Raw genomic sequence first — 19,276 nt, forward strand, 5'->3', positions numbered from 1 at the left:
TCTGGGCCACCAACACTCCAATGTATAAAACAAACATGACAATGTAAATATTTAAGAAGGAATTGTAACGTAAAGAGTGATATGTGTATAATAATATCAAAATTGAATGGAAGAAAGTCAAGGCAATGTGTAGCTCTGACGGAAATGTACAGTCAAGACAATTCGAAATGCTCTGTAATGCTTATGATAAATTTTATGAATAAAGTATATTTTTTTGAATAAAAAAAAAAGGTCTCCCAGCTGCATGCACTTTAGGCATGGTGGTACCCTGGTACTGCTAGTGCCACCTGGGCACTCTGGCAGTTCCAGCCTGGGCACCCTGGCAGTGCCAGCTTGTCACTGCCAAGATGCCCAGCTGGCATGGGCACTGTGAGGATGGCACTGCCAACATGCTAAGCTGACATTATGTACACACAATCAGGCCAGGGGTGCCTGGCATAGGTTTGGGGCAGGTGTGGGGGACCGGGGCCCTCCCATAGTGCATTCAGGCTGGGGGAGGTCAGGGATCGTTTTGGGGGCCTCGGAGATCGGGAAAATGGTGTCCTGATCTCTCGCTACAGTGGGGAGTTCTGGCGAGCGAAGCTCCCCATGTACAAAACGGGGCTGTGTGTGGCCTCAGCTGCGCGTTCACCAGTCAGGCCCCTTATATAATGAGAGTCGCGTTGAATAGCCATGTGTTTCTCAGTATTCCGAGCGCTGGGAAACACGTGGCTAAATGCACTCGCTGTGGGACTTTGTTCTCTTTTGGGATAATCGTGCCCATAATCTCTGCAAGCAGGCTACCAATCATTAAGTCTCTTGGGACTTTCTTAGACAAACCACACTGACCCCAGGCTTAAATTTCCCACTACATTTATAATCTAATTTCCTAAAATCTTCCAATTGTGACATAATTAACTAACTGTAGCTAATTTGAATGAACTGGTGTGAAAATGAAGCAAGGGCTGATGTCCTGATCAAAATCTACTGCATAATAAACCTAACAGAATGCAACAGTGCAGATCAAGTCTTTATGATGCTTGCGCCATCGTTCCACCCACATCATACTGATTCAAACAGACCACGCATGTGAGAATCACTTTTCTAAAAAGAGACAAACAAATGTTTTCAACATCCATCGAACAAGCATCCCAGAATCATGAAGATACAGAATTAATAGCACAGAAGGCCATGCTGTTCATCACGTCTATGCCAGCTCTCCGTGGGAGCAATTCACCTCGAGCCACTCCGCCAACTTCACCCTCTATGTTGCACATTTTCTGTCTTCAGGTGATTCTAAAATGTTCCTTTCATAGCCATAATAGAATCAGCCTCCACCATGCTCTCGGGCACTGCATTCCAGATCCTTACCAGTCGTTGCATTTTTTAATAAAACTTCTTCCTAATGTTCCCATTGCTTCTTTTAATCAGTATCTTCTGGTTCCTGATCATTTTACCAATAGGAACAATTTCTCGCTATCTACCCGGTCCAGTCCCCACATAATTTTGAATGTCTCTATCTAATCTCCTCTCAGCCTTCTCCTCCAAAGTGAACAGTCCCAGCTTCACCAATCTAACTACTTAATTAATGTTCCTCATCCCTGCAACTATTCTTGTGAATCTATTCTGCACCCTGTCTGCCTTTGCATCCTTCCAAAAGTATGGTGACCAAAATTAGATTCAACACTCCAGTTGAGGCTGAAGCACTGTTTTATGCAGGTTTAACATAACTTTCTGGCTTTCATACTCTATACCCTTCTTTATAAAGCATAGGACCCCAGATTTTTTTTAGTCAATCTTTCAACTACCTGGCCACCTTAAATGAATTTTGCACATATTCCTGCCGGTCCCTCTGCTCCTGCACCCTATTTAGAATTGTACCCTATATTTTATATTGCCTCTCCATGTTCTACCGACCAAAATGAATCATTTCCCACTGCTCTGCATTCATCTGCTCCAATCCTGGCAATTCCATTAACCTTTCAATGTCCTTTTGAAATTTAACACTATCCTCCACATTTGCAAATTTAGAAATTTTGCGCTGTACACCAATGTCTAGGTCATTAACATAGCAGCAACCCCATGGGAACTCTGCTGTAAACATTCCTCCAGTCGAAAAAACAACTTCACCACCATTGTTTGTTTCCTGTCGCTTGGCCAATTTCATATCCACGTTGCTAATGTTCCTTTTATTGCATGAGCTCCAATTTTTCTCACAAGTCTATTTTATGGCACTTTGCCAGATGTCCTCCATGTATATCACATCAATCCCCTTAACCCCTTCTACCCTTTCTGGTACGTCATCAAAAAACTTAAGCTAGCTAAATATGACATGCCCTTAACAAATTCATTCTAGCTTTTCTTAATAATCCTATTTTTGCCCAAGTGACCATTAGTTTTGTCCCAAATTATCCTTTGTAAAAGCTTCCCCATCAATGAGGTTAAGTTGACTGGCTTGTGGTTAATGGGCTTACTCTTTCACCATTTTTTAATGCTAGGATGCAAAATTTGCTATTTTAAGCCTCCTGGCGCCAACCATAAATTAATGGACAACTGAAAAATGATGGGCAGTGCCTCCTCAACTTTTACCCTTATTTCCCACAGTGTCCTTGAATGCACCTCATCTGGTCCGGTGACTTATCAACTTTAAGTACAGCCAGCCTATCTAATATCTTCCGCTCATCAATTTTAAACCCTACAAATGTCTGAATTACCTTCTTTTTCACCATTATTTCAGCAGCATCTTCTTTCTTGGTAAAGACAGCTGCAAAGTATTCATTTAATAACTCTGCCATGCTTCCTGTCCTCTTGCATAATTCCCCTTTTAAATCCATAATCAGCCATATTCCTCCTTTCATTACCGTTTTACTATTTTTATGCAAATATTTTTCCTCAGTTCTGCTGCAATCATAACTGTCTGATTATTACTGAGCTGACAGTTGCCAGCAATCGATCTTACCTCCTCCCAATCCTTGTCACCTTACAATGATGGTGCTCCCATGACAGTGTTGCTTGGGAATTTCCAGGATATCAGCCTCTCGACAATGAAGGAACAGTGTTATACCCTAGCCTGGGTGCGGCGTGATTTGTAGGGTACCTTCAGTTAATATAATACTCTATATTAGAGCCATTTGTGGTGAAGTATAGGGGCCAATGATACAATGGCAGTCTCCATATAATTAGTGACTAAGACCACAAACGTCCACGAAGGGTTCAACAAAGCCCGTGTAGTCAACCAGTGCAAACCTGTCAACAAGTTTCATGTAAGGTGTGAAAATTATATCAATGTAGGGTGAGTATTGACACCACCATTTCAACCAATGGATTGGAGGGAGGGTGAGACCTTGATTGTAACTTTACTAGCGGAGTAAACAGGCTCACTTGACTTCTCTGGTTTAGCTGCAGCAAAGAGTCTCTGCCAAATACTAAGAAACTACTGCAGAACCTCCAGAGTATTGCAGGATTGTTGCTCCAGCAATATGCAGTAAGTGGAGGATAGTTTCACAAAACAAATTATTCACATAAAATCAATCCCAGTGAGTTACGTAATTATCTCCATTCTGCCCACTTGTGTCACTGTATGTAGGAACATATAAACTACATGCCCTCATCATAATGAAGCTGAACAGCCTCCAGTTTAGTCACACAAGGCCCGATTTATTTTTAAAAAATTTAAAGTACCTAATTCATTTTTTCCCCCAATTTTAGTGTGGTCAAACCACCTACTCTGCACATCTTGGGTTGTGGGGATGAGACCCATGCAGACACGGGAAGAATGTGCAAACTCCACACGGACAGTAACCTGGGGCCAGGATGTAACCCGGATCCTCGGCGTCGTGAGGCAGCAATGCTAACCTCTGTCCAACATGCCACCCAACACAAGGCCCAATGTTGACAGGTGCTGAAGGGGAGGCCGAAAGAAAAATTATTTATTTTTCCTTGTTCCTCGCCTGACATTCACACAAACGCAGGGAGAATGAGAAGGAGCCGTTCATAATGTGTGTGGTTCAATAGTCTAATAATCAATAAAAGTTTTTTTTAAAAACAGTGTGCGTATGAAGATGCACTTAAAAAAACTGTCTATGTGATCAAAGCAAAGCTTCACCCGAAAACATTTGACAGAATGTCATCAAGGCGAGATTTTCTTCATTGAGTGTTTAGCCTTTTTTCCACTATATTGCTCATATATGACAGGCTGTCATTTGCATGTCGACAGATATTCTCCCTCATGTGAACAGTGCTGTTCAAATGTCTCCAACATCAAACAGCGAATGTGCCTTACGTGTACTATCAGAATGAAGACTGATACACTTGAGTCCAAAGCTGTGCAGTTTTGGTGATTTGGTCATGATCAAAGCGCAGGGTTATGGGTATAAGGCGGAAGAGTGAGCCAAGATGGAGAGCTCTTTTGGAGGGAGTCATGAGAATGTCGCTTTAAGAAATGTTTGGCTGCTCATGTTACTGCAGTGATGTCAGAGTGTGGAGGAGCTGAGCTCTGGTTCTGCTTTTTAGTTTCACTTTGAGAAAAAGCTTGGGTGTGTCTGGGTTTTTCAGCATGTTGCAGCTGAGGTCAGTCAAAGCAGCTGTATTGTTGAGCTCTCTGCCATGAAGGACTATCTCTTGATCATTTGGTGAATTCAGAAATTTAAATGTTTTCAGTATTGAATGTAAACTCTGATGTGCTTCTGTTTAAAGGTTGTTAAGTCTTTTGGGTGTTAAAAGAACAGCATACAGATTACTTAGTGTTGTATTCTTTGGGGGTTATCTTTGAATTAATGGTTGCTAAGATATTCACTGTTTGTTTTAAAAAGGTTAATTTGAGTTCATAGAATAAACATTGTTTTGTTTTAAAAAATACTTTTCCATTTCTGCTGTACCACACCTGTAGAGTGAGCCGTGTGCTCCCCATACAACAATCTATTAAAAGTTGTGGGTCGGGTGAACTCCATGATATACTTTGGGATACTCTAAACCCTGACCCATAACAATTGGGGGCTCGTCCGGGATAAAAGTCTATCTATTGGATTGGCTTAGTGAACTTAAAGACAGTGAGGGGTGAGCATATTGTGGTTGCTTTTCAGGTGTGGTATTTTAGTTTAAGTGGGGAGTGTGTTGTGGACAATGGCTCTTTCAGAGGCTCAGAAGTTTTTGGGAGTGGAGACGGTCACACGCAGTACCTTACGGACAGAGACTAAAAGCAGACTGTTAGGTTTGGCAAAAACATTGCAGTTAACATTACCTGACAAAATGCGAAAAGATGAGGTAATTATAGCGGTGGTTAAGCATTTACAGTTGCCTGAGATACAGTTTGACTCATTGGAAATGGCAAAAATTCAGTTACAAATTAAACAAATGGAACATGAGAAAGAATTAAAGCAGCTTGAATACGAAAGCGAGGGAAAAGAAAAAGAAAGAGAGAGAGATAGAAAGGACAAAGAAAAGGAGAGAGAAGAAAGAAGGAAAGAAAGAATAGCCCTAGCAGAACAAAAAGAAAAAGAAAGGAAGGTACAGATCAGGGAAAAAGATAAAGAGAGAGAGTTTGAACTTCAGAAAATGGCCATGAAACATGACAGTCAGTTAAAATTGGCAGACGTAATGGGAAACGTACAGTTGGATGATAGTGATGAGGATAGTGAGAAAGAGCGTCAAAGTCGAAGGCTTGGTGGGAATCTATTTAAATATGTCCAAGCATTGCCAAGGTTTGATGAGAAGGAAGTGGAAGCCTTTTTCATTTCATTTGAGAAGGTAGCTAAACAAATGAAATGGCCACAGGACATGTGGTTATTACTGATTCAAACAAAGCTGGTAGGTAGGGCTAGTGAAGTGTTTGCATCACTACCGGAGGAGGTATCTGGGATGTATAAGGAGGTGAAAAACTCCATCTTAGGTGCATATGAACTAGTTCCTGAAGCTTACAGACAAAGGTTTAGAAATTTAAGGAAAGAATTTGGGGAAACATACATGGAGTTTGAAAGGATCAAACAGAGTAATTTTGATAGGTGGATAAGGGCTTTAAAAATAGACCAAACGTATGAAGCTCTCAGAGAAATTATACTTTTGGAGGAGTTTAAAAATTCAATTCCTGATGTAGTGAGAACTCATTTGGAAGAGCAGAGGGTTAAAACTGCTAGATTAGCAGCAGAAATGTCAGATGGTTATGAATTAGTTCATAAATCAAAGCTTGGTTTCCGACATCAGTTTCAGCCTGTGAGGGATAGAAACTGGGGACATGAGAAATACTCAAGTGATAGAGGTAAAGGTGATCTGATAGGAGATAATAAGGAGAGTGTACCTCAGGTTAAAAAACAAATCCAGGAGGGTAGAAGAGACATGAAAAGTTTCAAATGTTTTCACTGCAATAACTAGGCCATGTAAAGTCACAGTGTTGGTGGTTGAAGAAAAGCACTCGGAAGGCTGATGTGGTAAAACAGGATAAGACAGTGGGGTTTGTTAGAGTGGTAAAGGAAAGCCCAAGGGAAGTGAAAGAGGTGCAAAAGATTGTACAGACTGTTCAAGAGGTGATTGATAAGAAGGTGCCAGATCTCTTTAAGGAATTTACTTGTGAGGGTAAAGTTTACTCATGTGTATCAGGAGGAGCAGGTAAAGAAGTCACAACTTTAAGAGATACGGGAGCTAGTCAATCTTTAATGGTAAGAGATGAGGAATTATGTAGTTTGGGAAGAATGTTGCCAGAAAAGGTGGTGATATGTGAAATTCAGGGTGAGAGGAGTAGCATTCCATTATATAAGGTAAGGTTGGAAAGTCCAGTGAAGAATGGTGAAGTGGTAGTAAGAGTAATAGAGAAACTACCTTGTCCAGGAATACAGTTTATCTTGGGTAATGATACAGCTGGATCGCAAGTGAAAGTGATGCCTACTGTGGTTGATAAGCCAGTGGAAAATCAGATAACTGAAGTGTTGAAGGACGAATATCTGAATTTTTCCGGATTGTTTGCTGACAAGGTCGCAAAGTCACAGGTTAAGAAAAGGGGAGAAATCAAAGAGTGAAGATGAAGTTGAAGAGCAATTATCAGAAACGATTTTTGATCAGATGGTTGAAAAAGAACAAGAACAGGTGGAGGATGAGGCGGATATTTTAAGTTCAGGAAAATTGGCAGAGTTACAACGGAAAGATATAGAAATAAAACGGATCTCTCAGAAAGCATATGCGGAAGAGGAATCTGAGTGTATACCAGAGCGTTATTACCGCAAAAGTGGTGTCTTGATGAGAAAATGGAGACCTTTACATATGCAGGCAGATGAAAAGTGGGTAGAAGTTCATCAAGTAGTATTGCCAGTAGGGTATAGAAAGGAGGTGTTGTGAGTTGCACATGAGGTACCAGTGGGAGGTCATTTGGGGATAAGGAAAACTCAAGCTAAAATCCAGAAACATTTTTATTGGCCTGGACTACATAAAGATGTAGCTAAATTTTGTCAATCATGTCACACATGTCAAGTGATAGGGAAACCTCAAGCAGTGATAAAACCAGCGACCTTAATACCCATTCCAGCATTTGAGGAACCTTTTACAAGGGTTCTAATTCATTGTGAAGGACCGCTTCCTAAAACAAAATGTGGGAATAAATATCTTTTGACCATAATGGATGTGTCTACTTGGTTTCCAGAGGCCATTCCAGTACGTAATATTACAGCTAAAAAGATTGTGGAGGAGTTACTTTAATTATTTGCTAGATATGGACTACCCACAGAAATACAATCGGAGCAAAGATCAAATTTTACCTCAAAGTTATTCAAAGAAGTTATGGATAGCTTAGGAATAAAACAATTTAAATCCACTGTGTACCATCCAGAATCGCAGGGAGCGTTAGAAAGGTGGCATCAGACATTAAATACAATGTTGAGGGCTTATTGTCAAGATTATCCAGAGGATTGAGATAAAGGAATTCCATTCATAATGTTTGAAATGAGGGATGCACCTAATGAGTCAACCAAATTTAGTCCTTTTGAACTAATTTTTGGTCATGAGGTAAGAGGACCACTTAAATTGATGAAGGAAAAATTGGTGGGTGAGAAATCAGAACTTACATTATTGGATTACGTGTCAAATTTTAGGGAATGATTAAATAGAGCAGGTGAATTGGCTAGACAACATTTGAAAGTTGCACAAAACGTGATGAAATGGGTCGCGGACAAGAAATCCAAAGATCATAGTTTTGCCAGTGGAGATAATGTTTTAGTGTTGTTACCAGTGGTAGGTGAGCCTTTAAAAGGTAGGTTTTGTGGACCTTAGCAGATTGAAAGGAAATTAAGTGAGGTGAATTATGTGGTTAAAAACACCAGATAGAAGGAGACTCACCGAGTGTGTCATGTGAATATGCTTAAAAGGTACTTTGAAAAGGAAGGAGAGAAAAAGGAAGTTTTAATGATTCTAACTCAAAGTGACGAACCAAATCCAGATGGCTGTGAATTTGACATACCTCAAATTAAATTGGAAAATGAAGATGTTCTTAAAAATTGGGATGAATTGTTAAGTTACCTTCAAGAGGAAAAACAAACTGACCTGAAAGAGTTATTGATATCACATGGGCAAGTTTGTAGAGATAAATTGGGAAGTGCTAAAATGGCTATACATGATATAGATGTGGGAAATGCTGTTCCAATCAAACAACATCCATATAGACGTAATCCTTTAAAATTGGCACAGGTTAACAAAGAGATTGAGAGTATGCTTAAAAATGACATAATTGAAGTGGGTTGCAACCAATGGAGCTCACCCATAGTGATGGTCCCTAAACCAGACGGTACCCAACGGTTGTGTGTGGACTATAGAAAGGTTAATGCAGTTACAAGAAAGGACTCTTATCCTATCCCACGTTTGGAGGATTACATTGAGAAAGTGGGACAATCAGTTTTTATTTCCAAACTGGATTTACTTAAAGGTTACTGGCAGGTACCTTTATCGGAAAGGGCGAAGGAGATTTCAGCTTTTGTGACTCCAGATGGTATATACCAATTCAAAGTTATGCCATTTGGCATGAAAAACGCACCAGCCACATTTCAACGGTTATCTAACACAGTCATTTCAGGATTATCCAATTGTGCGGTATACATCGACGATCTGGTAATTTTCAGCCAGACATGGACAGAACATTTGAAACATCTGATGGAGTTACTTGATCGTTTCAGGATGCGGGTTTGGTGATAAACCTAGCCAAAAGTGAATTTGGAAAGGCCCAAGTCACTTTCCTTGGCCATACAATCAGACAGGGTCGAATGGTCCCATGGGATGTGAAAACAAAAGTTATTGGGGAGTTTCCAATACCCTCGACACGACGGGAAATAATGCAATTTCTTGGTATGAGTGGATTTTACCGGAAATTTGTACCCAATTTTAGCAGTGTGGTCGCTCCACTGACGGACTTGTCAAGAAGCGTAACAAATTCCAGTGGACAGCGGAGTGTCAACAGGCATTTGACGGCTTGAAAGCTGTGTTAACCACTGTTCCTGTGTTAGCCATCCCACATTATACCAAACCATTCAAAGTGGCGGTTGATGCGAGTGATGTGGGTGTAGGTGCGGTGCTTCTACAAGACGACGAAGGGCTAGAGCGGCCTATTGATTATTTTTCAAAGAAATTGAATTCTCACCAGAAAAACTATTCCACGATTGAGAAGGAGACTTTGAGTTTGTTGCTGGCTTTGGAACATTTTCACATTTATGTGACCAGCAATCCGTCTGACAGCGTTATATATACTGATCATAATCTGTTGACGTTTTTGGAGCGATTCTGGAATAACAATGCAAGGCTGTTTCTGTTACAGCCATTTCATTTAAAAATAGTACATGTGGCAGGACAAGAAAACGTGATAGCCGATGCTTTGTCACGAATGTGATGAACGGAAGCAATTTCAGTTGGAGGAAGAAGAAAAATAAATGGACTATATTATTATGCCTGTTTGCGTGTGTTGTTTTTTGCAACGATAAAGTATATTTACTGTGTGCATTTCTCAAAGGATGGTGAAAAGGCGAAAAATGAAACCATCTTGAAGTTGATGGTTTATTTGTTTTTCTTGGGGGGGGGGGGTGTCATGAGATTGTCGCTTTACGAAATGTTTGGCTGCTCATGTTACTGCAGTGATGTCAGAATGTGGGTGGAGCTGAGCTCTGGTTCTGCTTTTTAGTTTCACTTTGAGAAAAAGTTTGGGTATGTCTGGGGTTTTCAGTGTGTTGCAGCTGAGGTCAGCCAAAGCAGCTGTATTGTTGAGCTCTCTGCCATGAAGGACTGTCTCTTGATTATTTGGCGAATTCAGAAATTTAAATGTTTTCAGTATTGAATGTTAACACTGATGTGCTTCTGTGTAAAGGTTGTTAAGTCTTTTGGGTGTTAAAAGAACAGCATACAGATTACTTAGTGTTGTATTCTTTGTGGGTTATCTTTGAATTAATGGTTGCTAAAATATTAACTGTTTGTTTTAAAAAGGTTAACTTGAGTTCATGGAATAAACATTGTTTTGTTTTTTAAAATACTTTTCATTTCTGCTGTACCACACCTGTAGAGCGGGCCGTGTGCTCCCCATACCACAACCTGTTAAAAGTTTTGGGTCGGGTGAACTCCATGATACACTTTGGGGTTCTCTAAACCCTGACCCATAACAAGGGTTAGTGTAGACTCGATAGGCCAAATGCTATCTTTCTGCACTGCAGGGATTCTACATGAAAAAGAGAAGTGCATTTTTAAGAGAAAATGATTCATAGCACAGGCTATTACTTATGCATTTGATTTCTTTTTCTGTGTGTGATAGACGAATCTACAAAATACATGCTTTTTCCACTAGCAAGGATGCCAATAAAATCGATTTGACCACGGTTGCCCAGTACATTGTCAGGGTTTTAAACCACAATCTCAAAGAGATGCCTTCAGTTCCCTCTGGGTATGAATGTCTTTTGTTATGTATGTTATGTATCTATTCCTAGGAATTATTTAGTAACAGAGTACAGAACCAGACAAAATCATTAAACTGAAATACACTGCAACAATAAACTTAAATTGTTCTCTCTTTATCTTTATCGAGATGCAGTATATCAGTGTCACAGCAAACAGTGAATCAGAAAATACAATTTTATAACAACAGGGATGTAATGCTACAGTCGCCAAAATAAACAGCACGAGCCGTTATTATTCTGGCTGCTTTTCTCACTATTATTCATACATTTTCCACACCTTCAGTTCCGAACTGGTGTTGCTAAGATCTTATCTATAATGGTGAAAGAACAACAGCTGACATGTGACAAGAAGTGCATGTTATGAGCAAGAACTTCCCATATTAAACAGATATAATTTATTGGTGGTAATATTTGTCTGTGGTATTAGAATTTTTACAGGCAGTGTACGCACCATGTATTTACAAGCTCTTTCAATCATGTCTGGGTAATAGGCTTGAATTGCATAAGTTCAAATTTCCAATATATTATATGATGCTTACTTTTCAATCCTCCTTGCTGCCAAGATTTATGTCTTCAATAACTTCCATTTATTTTGTACTGCTGATTCAGTAGAATGGCTCCATTTCAGCTTCCTGGACCCTGCTAGCTCCAGGTTTCTGTGTGTGGAGGCAGAATTCACGGTAAAGATTCTCCACAGTACTCTGGGAACCCACTGCCCCCAACCTAAATGAGTATGCTACCAGCATCACAGACTTCATCAGCAAGTGTGCAGAAGATTGCATGCCAGAGAAAGTGGTATATACGTTCCCCAACCGGAAACTGTGGTTTAGAACATAGAACATAGAAAATACAGCACAGAACAGGCCCTTCGGCCCACGATGTTGTGCTGAACCTTTGTCCTAGATTAATCATAGATTATCATTGAATTTACAGTGCAGAAGGAGGCCATTCAGCCCCCTGAGTCTGCACCGGCTCTTGGAAAGAGCACCCTACCCAAACTCAACACATCCACCCAACACCAAGGGCAATTTTGGACACTAAGGGCAATTTATCATGGCCAATCCACCTACCCTGCACATCTTTGGACTGTGGGAGGAAACCGGAGCACCCGGAGGAAACCCACGCAGACACGGGGAGGACGTGCAGACTCCGCACAGACAGTGACCTAAGCCGGAATCGAACCTGGGACCCTGGAGCTGTGAAGCAATTGTGCTATCCACAATGCTACCGTGCTGCCCTTAAGAACAAATAAATCTACACTATATCATTTTACCGTAATCCATGTACCTATCCAATAGCTGCTTGAAGGTCCCTAATGTTTCCGACTCAACTACTTCCACAGGCAGTGCATTCCATGCCCCCACGACTCTCTGGGTAAAGAACCTACCTCTGATATCCCTCCTATATCTTCCACCTTTCACCTTAAATTTATGTCCCCTTGTAATGGTTTGTTCCACCCGGGGAAAAAGTCTCTGACTGTCTACTCTATCTATTCCCCTGATCATCTTATAAACCTCTATCAAGTCGCCCCTCATCCTTCTCCGCTCTAATGAGAGAAGGCCTAGCACCCTCCTAAGACCTACTCTCCATTCCAGGTAACATCCTGGTAAATCTTCTTTGCACCTTTTCCAAAGCTTCCACATCCTTCCTAAAATGAGGTGACCAGAACTGTACACAGTACTCCAAATGTGGCCTTACCAAAGTTTTGTACAGCTGCATCATCACCTCACGGCTCTTAAATTCAATCCCTCTGATAATGAACGTGAGCACACCATAGGCCTTCTTCACAGCTCTATCCACTTGAGTGGCAACTTTCAAAGATGTATGAACATAGACCCCAAGATCTCTCTGCTCCTCCACATTGCCAAGAACTCTACCGTTAACCCTGTATTCCGCATTCATATTTGTCCTTCCAAAATGGACAACCTCACACTTTTCAGGGTTAAACTCCATCTGCCACTTCTCAGCCCAGCTCTGCATCCTATTTATGTCTCTTTGCAGCCGACAACAGCCCTCCTTACTATCCACAACTCCACCAATCTTCGTATCGTCTGCAAATTTACTGACCCACCCTTCAACTCCCTCATCCAAGCCATTAATGAAAATCACAAACAGCAGAGGACCCAGAACTGATCCCTGCGGTACGCCACTGGTAACTGGGATCCAGGCTGAATATTTGCCATCCACCACCACTCTCTGACTTCTATCGGTTAGCCAGTTCGTTATCCAACTGGCCAAATTTCCCACTATCCCATGCCTCCTTACTTTCTGCAGAAGCCTACCATGGGGAACCTTATCAAATGCCTTACTAAAATCCATGTACACTACATCCACTGCTTTACCTTCATCCACATGCTTGGTCACCTCCTCAAAGAATTCAATAAGACTTGTAAGGCAAGACCTACCCCTCACACATCCGTGCTGACTATCCCTGATCAAGCAGTGTCTTTCCAGATGCTCAGAAATCCTATCCTTCAGTGCCCTTTCCATGACTTTGCCTACCACCGAAGTAAGACTAACTGGCCTGTAATTCCCAGGGTTATCCCTAGTCCCTTTTTTGAACAGGGGCACGACATTCGCCACTCTCCAATCCCCTGGTACCACCCCTGTTGACAGTGAGGATGAAAAGATCATTACCAACGGCTCTGCAATTTCATCTCTTGCTTCCCATAGAATCCTTGGATATATCCCGCCAGGCCCGGGGGACTTGTCTATCCTCAAGTTTTTCAAAATGCCCAACACATCTTCCTTCCTAACAAGTATTTCCTCGCGCTTACCAGTCTGTTTCACACTGTCCTCTCCAACAATATGGCCCCTCTCATTTGTAAATACAGAAGAAAAGTACTCGTTCAAGACCTCTCCTATTTCTTCAGACTCCATACACAATCTCCCGCTACTGTCCTTGATCGGACCTACCCTCACTCTAGTCATTCTCATATTTCTCACATATGTGTAAAAGGCCTTGGGGTTTTCCTTGATCTTACCCGCCAAAGATTGTTCATGCCCTCTCTTAGCTCTCCTAATCCCTTTCTTCAGTTCCCTCCTGGCTATCTTGTATCCCTCCAACGCCCTGTCTGAACCTTGTTTCCTCAGCCTTACATAAGTCTCCTTTTTCCTCTTAACAAGACATTCAACCTCTCTTGTCAACCATGGTTTCCTCACTCGACCATCTCTTCCCTGCCTGACAGGGACGTACATATCAAGGACACGTAGTACCTGTTCCTTGAACAAGTTCCACATTTCGCTTGTGTCCTTCCCTGACAGCCTATGTTCCCAACTTATGCACTTCAATTCTTGTCTGACAACATCATATTTACCCTTCCCCCAATTGTAAACCTTGCCCTGTTGCACGCATCTATCCCTCTCCATTACTGAAGTGAAAGTCACAGAATTGTGGTCACTATCTCCAAAATGCTCCCCCATTAACAAATCTATCACTTGCCCTGGTTCATTACCAAGTACTAAATCCAATATTGCCCCTCCTCTGGTCGGACAATCTACATACTGTGTTAGAAAACCTTCCTGGACACATTGCACAAACACCACCCCATCCAAACTATTTGATCTAAAGAGTTTCCACTCAATATTTGGGAAGTTAAAGTCACCCATGACTACTACCCTGTGACTTCTGCACCTTTCCAAAATCTGTTTCCCAATCTGTTCCTCCACATCTCTGCTACTATTGGGGGGCCTATAGAAAACTCCTAACAAGGTGACTGCTCCTTTCCTATTTCTGACTTCAACCCATACTACCTCATTAGGGTGATACTCCTCGAACTGCCTTTCTGCAGCTGTTATACTGTCTCTAATTAACAAAGTCACCCCCACCTCTTTTACCACCCTCCCTAATCTTATTGAAACATCTATAACCAGGGACCTCCAACAACCATTTCTGCCCCTCTTCTATCCAAGTTTCCGTGATGGCCACCACATCGTAGTCCCAAGTACCGATCCATGCCTTAAGTTCACCCACCTTATTCCTGATGCTTCTTGCATTGAAGTATACACACTTCAACCCATCTCCGTGCCTGCAAGTACTCTCCTTTGTCAGTGTTCCCTTCCCCACTGCCTCATTACATGCTTTGGCATCCTGAATATCGGCTACCTTAGTTGCTGGACTACAAATCCGGTTCCCATTCCCCTGCCAAATTAGTTTAAACCCTCCCGAAGAGTACTAGCAAACCTCCCTCCCAGGATATTGGTGCCCCTTTGGTTCAGATGCAACATGTCTTGCTTGTACAGGTCCCACCTTCCCCAGAATGCGCTCCAATTATCCAAATACCTGAAGCCCTCCCTCCTACACCATTCCTGCAGCCACGTGTTCAACTGCACTTTCTCCCTATTCCTAGCCTCACTACCACGTGGCACCGGCAACAAACCAGAGATGACAACTCTGTCTGTCCTGGCTTTTAACTTACAGCCTAACTCCCTAAACTTGTTTATTACCTCCACACCCCTTTTCCTACCTATGTCGTTGGTACCAATGTGCACCACGACTTCTGGCTGCTCACCCTCCCCCTTAAGGATCCTGAAGACACGATCCGAGACATCCCTGACCCTGGCACCCGGGAGGCAACATACCTTCCGGGAGTCTCGCTCGCGACCACAGAATCTCCTATCTATTCCCCTAACCATTGAATCTCCTACAACTATTGCTTTTCTATTCTCCCCCCTTCCCTTCTGAGCCCCAGAGCCAGACTCAGTGCCAGAGACCTAGCCGCTAGGGCTTTCCCCCGGTAGGTCATCCCCCCCAACAGCATCCAAAACGGTATACTTGTTTTGAAGGGGAACGGCCACGAGGGATCCCTGCACTGTCTGCCTGTTTGTTTTTTTCCCCCTGACTGTTACCCAGCTATTCTTGTCCTGTACCTTGGGTGTGGTTACCTCCCTGTAACTCTTCTCAATCACTCCCTCTGCCTCCCGGATGATCCGAAGTTCATCCATCTTCAGCTCCAGTTCCCTAACACGGTCTTTGAGGAGCTGAAGTTGGGTGCACTTCCCGCAGGTATAGTCAGCGGGGACAGCGGTGGTATCCCTCACCACCCACATGCTACAGGAGGAGCATGCAACTGGCCTAGCCTCCATCCCCTCTTACCTGACAGAATATAGCTGCCCTGTGGACTAACTCGATCTCCGCCCTCCAACTCTGCTCCCAGTCAGCTACACTTTCTGTAAACTCCTGGCTCTCTTCTCACTCTTTGCGGAAATGTCGGAAACAAAATGAAAGGAGCACCTTACTCCCTCCTCACCTAACTCCCTCGGTCACCAAACACTTACTATAGCACTCAAAATGCACAAAATTCAGCACTCCCTCGGTCACCAAACTCTTACTATAGCACTCAAAATGCACAAAATTCGGCACTCAGTGCAAACAAAGTCTGCACTGTAGGGGATCACTTTTATACTGTGAATCTAGCCTCTGAAAACTGGCCTAATCCAATTAACTAATTAACAAGCTCCAGCTGCAAGTGCCTACAAGTAGAAGCTTGTTTAAAGCTGATTGAAAATTCACCTTCTTCTAAACCAAATAGCAACTTTTAAGTTAATTAACTAAATAAAAGAAAGACTAAACTTTAGATAAAAATGAAGCCTTATACTCCCTCGGTCACCAAACTCTTACTATAGCACTTAAAATGCACCAAATTCAGCACTCAGTGCAAAAACCTCCCGACTGAAAGTCAGGTCTGAGGCGTTGAAGACAGGCAACCCTGACCTATACAAGAAGTCCAGGTACAACCTCCACAAAGCCATCAGGGATGGCAAGAGACAATACCAGATTAAGCTAGAGTCACAGACAAACGACACAGACTCTCGACGGTTCGACAAGGCTTAAACAACATAATGGGCTACAAAGTCGAGTAGAATCTCCAGTAGCAACGCACCCTTCCCCGATGAACTCAATGCATTCTATGCTCATTTCGAGCAGGAAACCATCAAACCATTGTCAACTACCCCAGCAGCCTCAGACACACCCATAACTACCGTCACAGCATCCAAAGTCAGATCAGCTCAGATAGTGAACCCTCGGGAAACAATGGGTCCTGACAGAGTCCCTGGTCGTGCACTTAGATCCTGCAGGTGTGTTCGCGGATATCTTCAACCTCTCCCTACTCCGTTCCGATGTTCCCACCTGCTTAGAGAAGACCACCTTCATACCAAGAAGAACCCAGGCAATGTGCCTCAATTACTACCATCCTGTGGCTTTGACATTTATCATTATGAAGTGCTTCGAGAGGTTGGTCATGAGACACATCAACTCCATACTCCCAGAATGCTTTAATCCACTGCAATTCGCATACCACCACAACTGGTCCACAGCAGACAACATCTCCCTGGCCCTAAACTTATCCCTGGACCATCTCGACGACAAGGACTCCTACGTCAGACTCTGATTCATTGACTACAGCACCGCCTTCAACACCATAACCCCAGCCAAGCTCAGATCAAAACTCCAAAACCTAGGACTTGGCTCCTCCCTCTGCAATTGGATCCTCGACATCCTGACCCATAGACCACAGTCAGTAAAGATAAACAACAATAGTCCTCAATACCGGGTCCCTGCAAGGCTGCGTATTTAGCCCTGCGTACTGTACTCCCTATACACACACGACTGTGTGGCAAAATTTGGCTCCAACACAATCTACAAGTTTGCTGATGACACGACTGTAATAGATCGGATCTCGAATAATGATGAGTCAGAGTACAGGAGGGAGGTAGAGAACCTAGTGGCATGGTGTAACGACAACAATCTCTCAGAGCAGCACAGTGCCAGTTGTTAGCACTGCTGCCTCACGGCTCCGAGGACCCTGGCTCGACCTCTGCCCCGGGTCACTGTAAGTGTAGAGTTTGCATATTCTTCCTGTGTCTGCGTGGGTCTCACCCCCGCAACCCAAAGATGTGCAGGGTAGGTGAATTGGCGATGTTAAATTGCCCCTTAATTAGAAAGAAGAATTGGGTACTCTAAATTTATTTTTTAAAAACAATCACTCTCTCAATGTCAGCAAAACTAATGTTCTGGTCATTGACTTCAGGAAGCAAAGTATTGTACACACACCTGCATCAATAGTGCCGAGGCGGAGATGTTTGCCAGCTTCAAATTCCTAGGTGTGCACATCACCAACAATCTGTCCTGGTCAACCCACATTGACGCATCGACCAAGAAAGTACAAGAGCGCCTGTACTTCCTCCGGAAACTAAGGAATTTCAGCATGCCCACATTGACTCCTACCAATTTTTATAGATGCACCATGGAAAGCATCCTATCTTGCTGCATCACAGCCTGGTATGGCAACTGCTTGGCCCAAGGCTGGAAGAAACTACAGAGGGTTGTGAACACAGCCCAAACCATCACGCAAATCTGCCTCCCATCCATTGACTCTGTCTACACCTCCCGCTGCTTTGGAAAGCGGGCAGCATAATCAAAGATCCTTCCCACCCAGGTTATTCTCTCTTCCAACTTCTTCCATTGGACAGAAGATACAAAAGTCTGAGAACATGCACTAACAGATTCAAAAACAAATTCTTCCCAGCTGTTACCAGACTACTGAATGACCCTATTATGGACTGAACTGATCTCTTCACACATCTTCTCTGCTGAGTAGCACTACACTCCGTATGCTTCACTTGATGTCTGTGCCTATATATTTACATTGCGTATTTATGTATGTCCTATTTTTTTTTCATGTATGGAACGATCTGTCTGGACTGTACGCAGAACAATACTTTTGACTGTACCTCGATACAGGTAACAATAAATCAAATTCAAATCCACTTTTGTGTGTGCACTGTTTTGGGTATGTTATTGACTATTCAAACTCTTCCTGTGCCTGGGTCATCATTCAGGAGCCATGCCACATAAGACCTTATTTCTTCTCTTGGCCCAAGTCCTAGTTGACATCTTTGTATCACTAAATGGCTTTCCTGCTTACAACAACAATTGCACTCATACAGCACCGGTGATACAGAACAATTCCTGAAGGCACTTCACATGAGTGTTGCCAGACAGAATATGACACCAAGCACTGAGATCAGATGAGCAAAGGGTTAGATTTCTAAGGAATGGTTGTCAAAGTTGATGAGAGGGGGGAGAGAGAGAGAGAGAGACAAAGAAGAGGGTTGGAGGAAATTAAAGGGCTTACAAATGGAGGAATGAAAATCATCAGTGATGCTCAAGATGATCCTTGGATTCCAACCTTGCCCCAAGCCATTTATGCCCCAAACCATTTGTCTCATTTTCCTTTATTCCTTCCCACTTTCCTCTATATCTTATACCCCTTTCCTTGGATTGCCAGCTTGCTGTGGCGGAGAGAATTGAACGAGACCCCCAGTCGATGAGGTTCCCTTGCCACTGGGACTTGACTTACCCTCTGTCAAGGACCATGGGTGGGATTCTC

Source organism: Scyliorhinus torazame, chromosome 8, assembly GCF_047496885.1.
Source record: "Scyliorhinus torazame isolate Kashiwa2021f chromosome 8, sScyTor2.1, whole genome shotgun sequence".
NCBI lineage: Eukaryota > Metazoa > Chordata > Chondrichthyes > Carcharhiniformes > Scyliorhinidae > Scyliorhinus > Scyliorhinus torazame.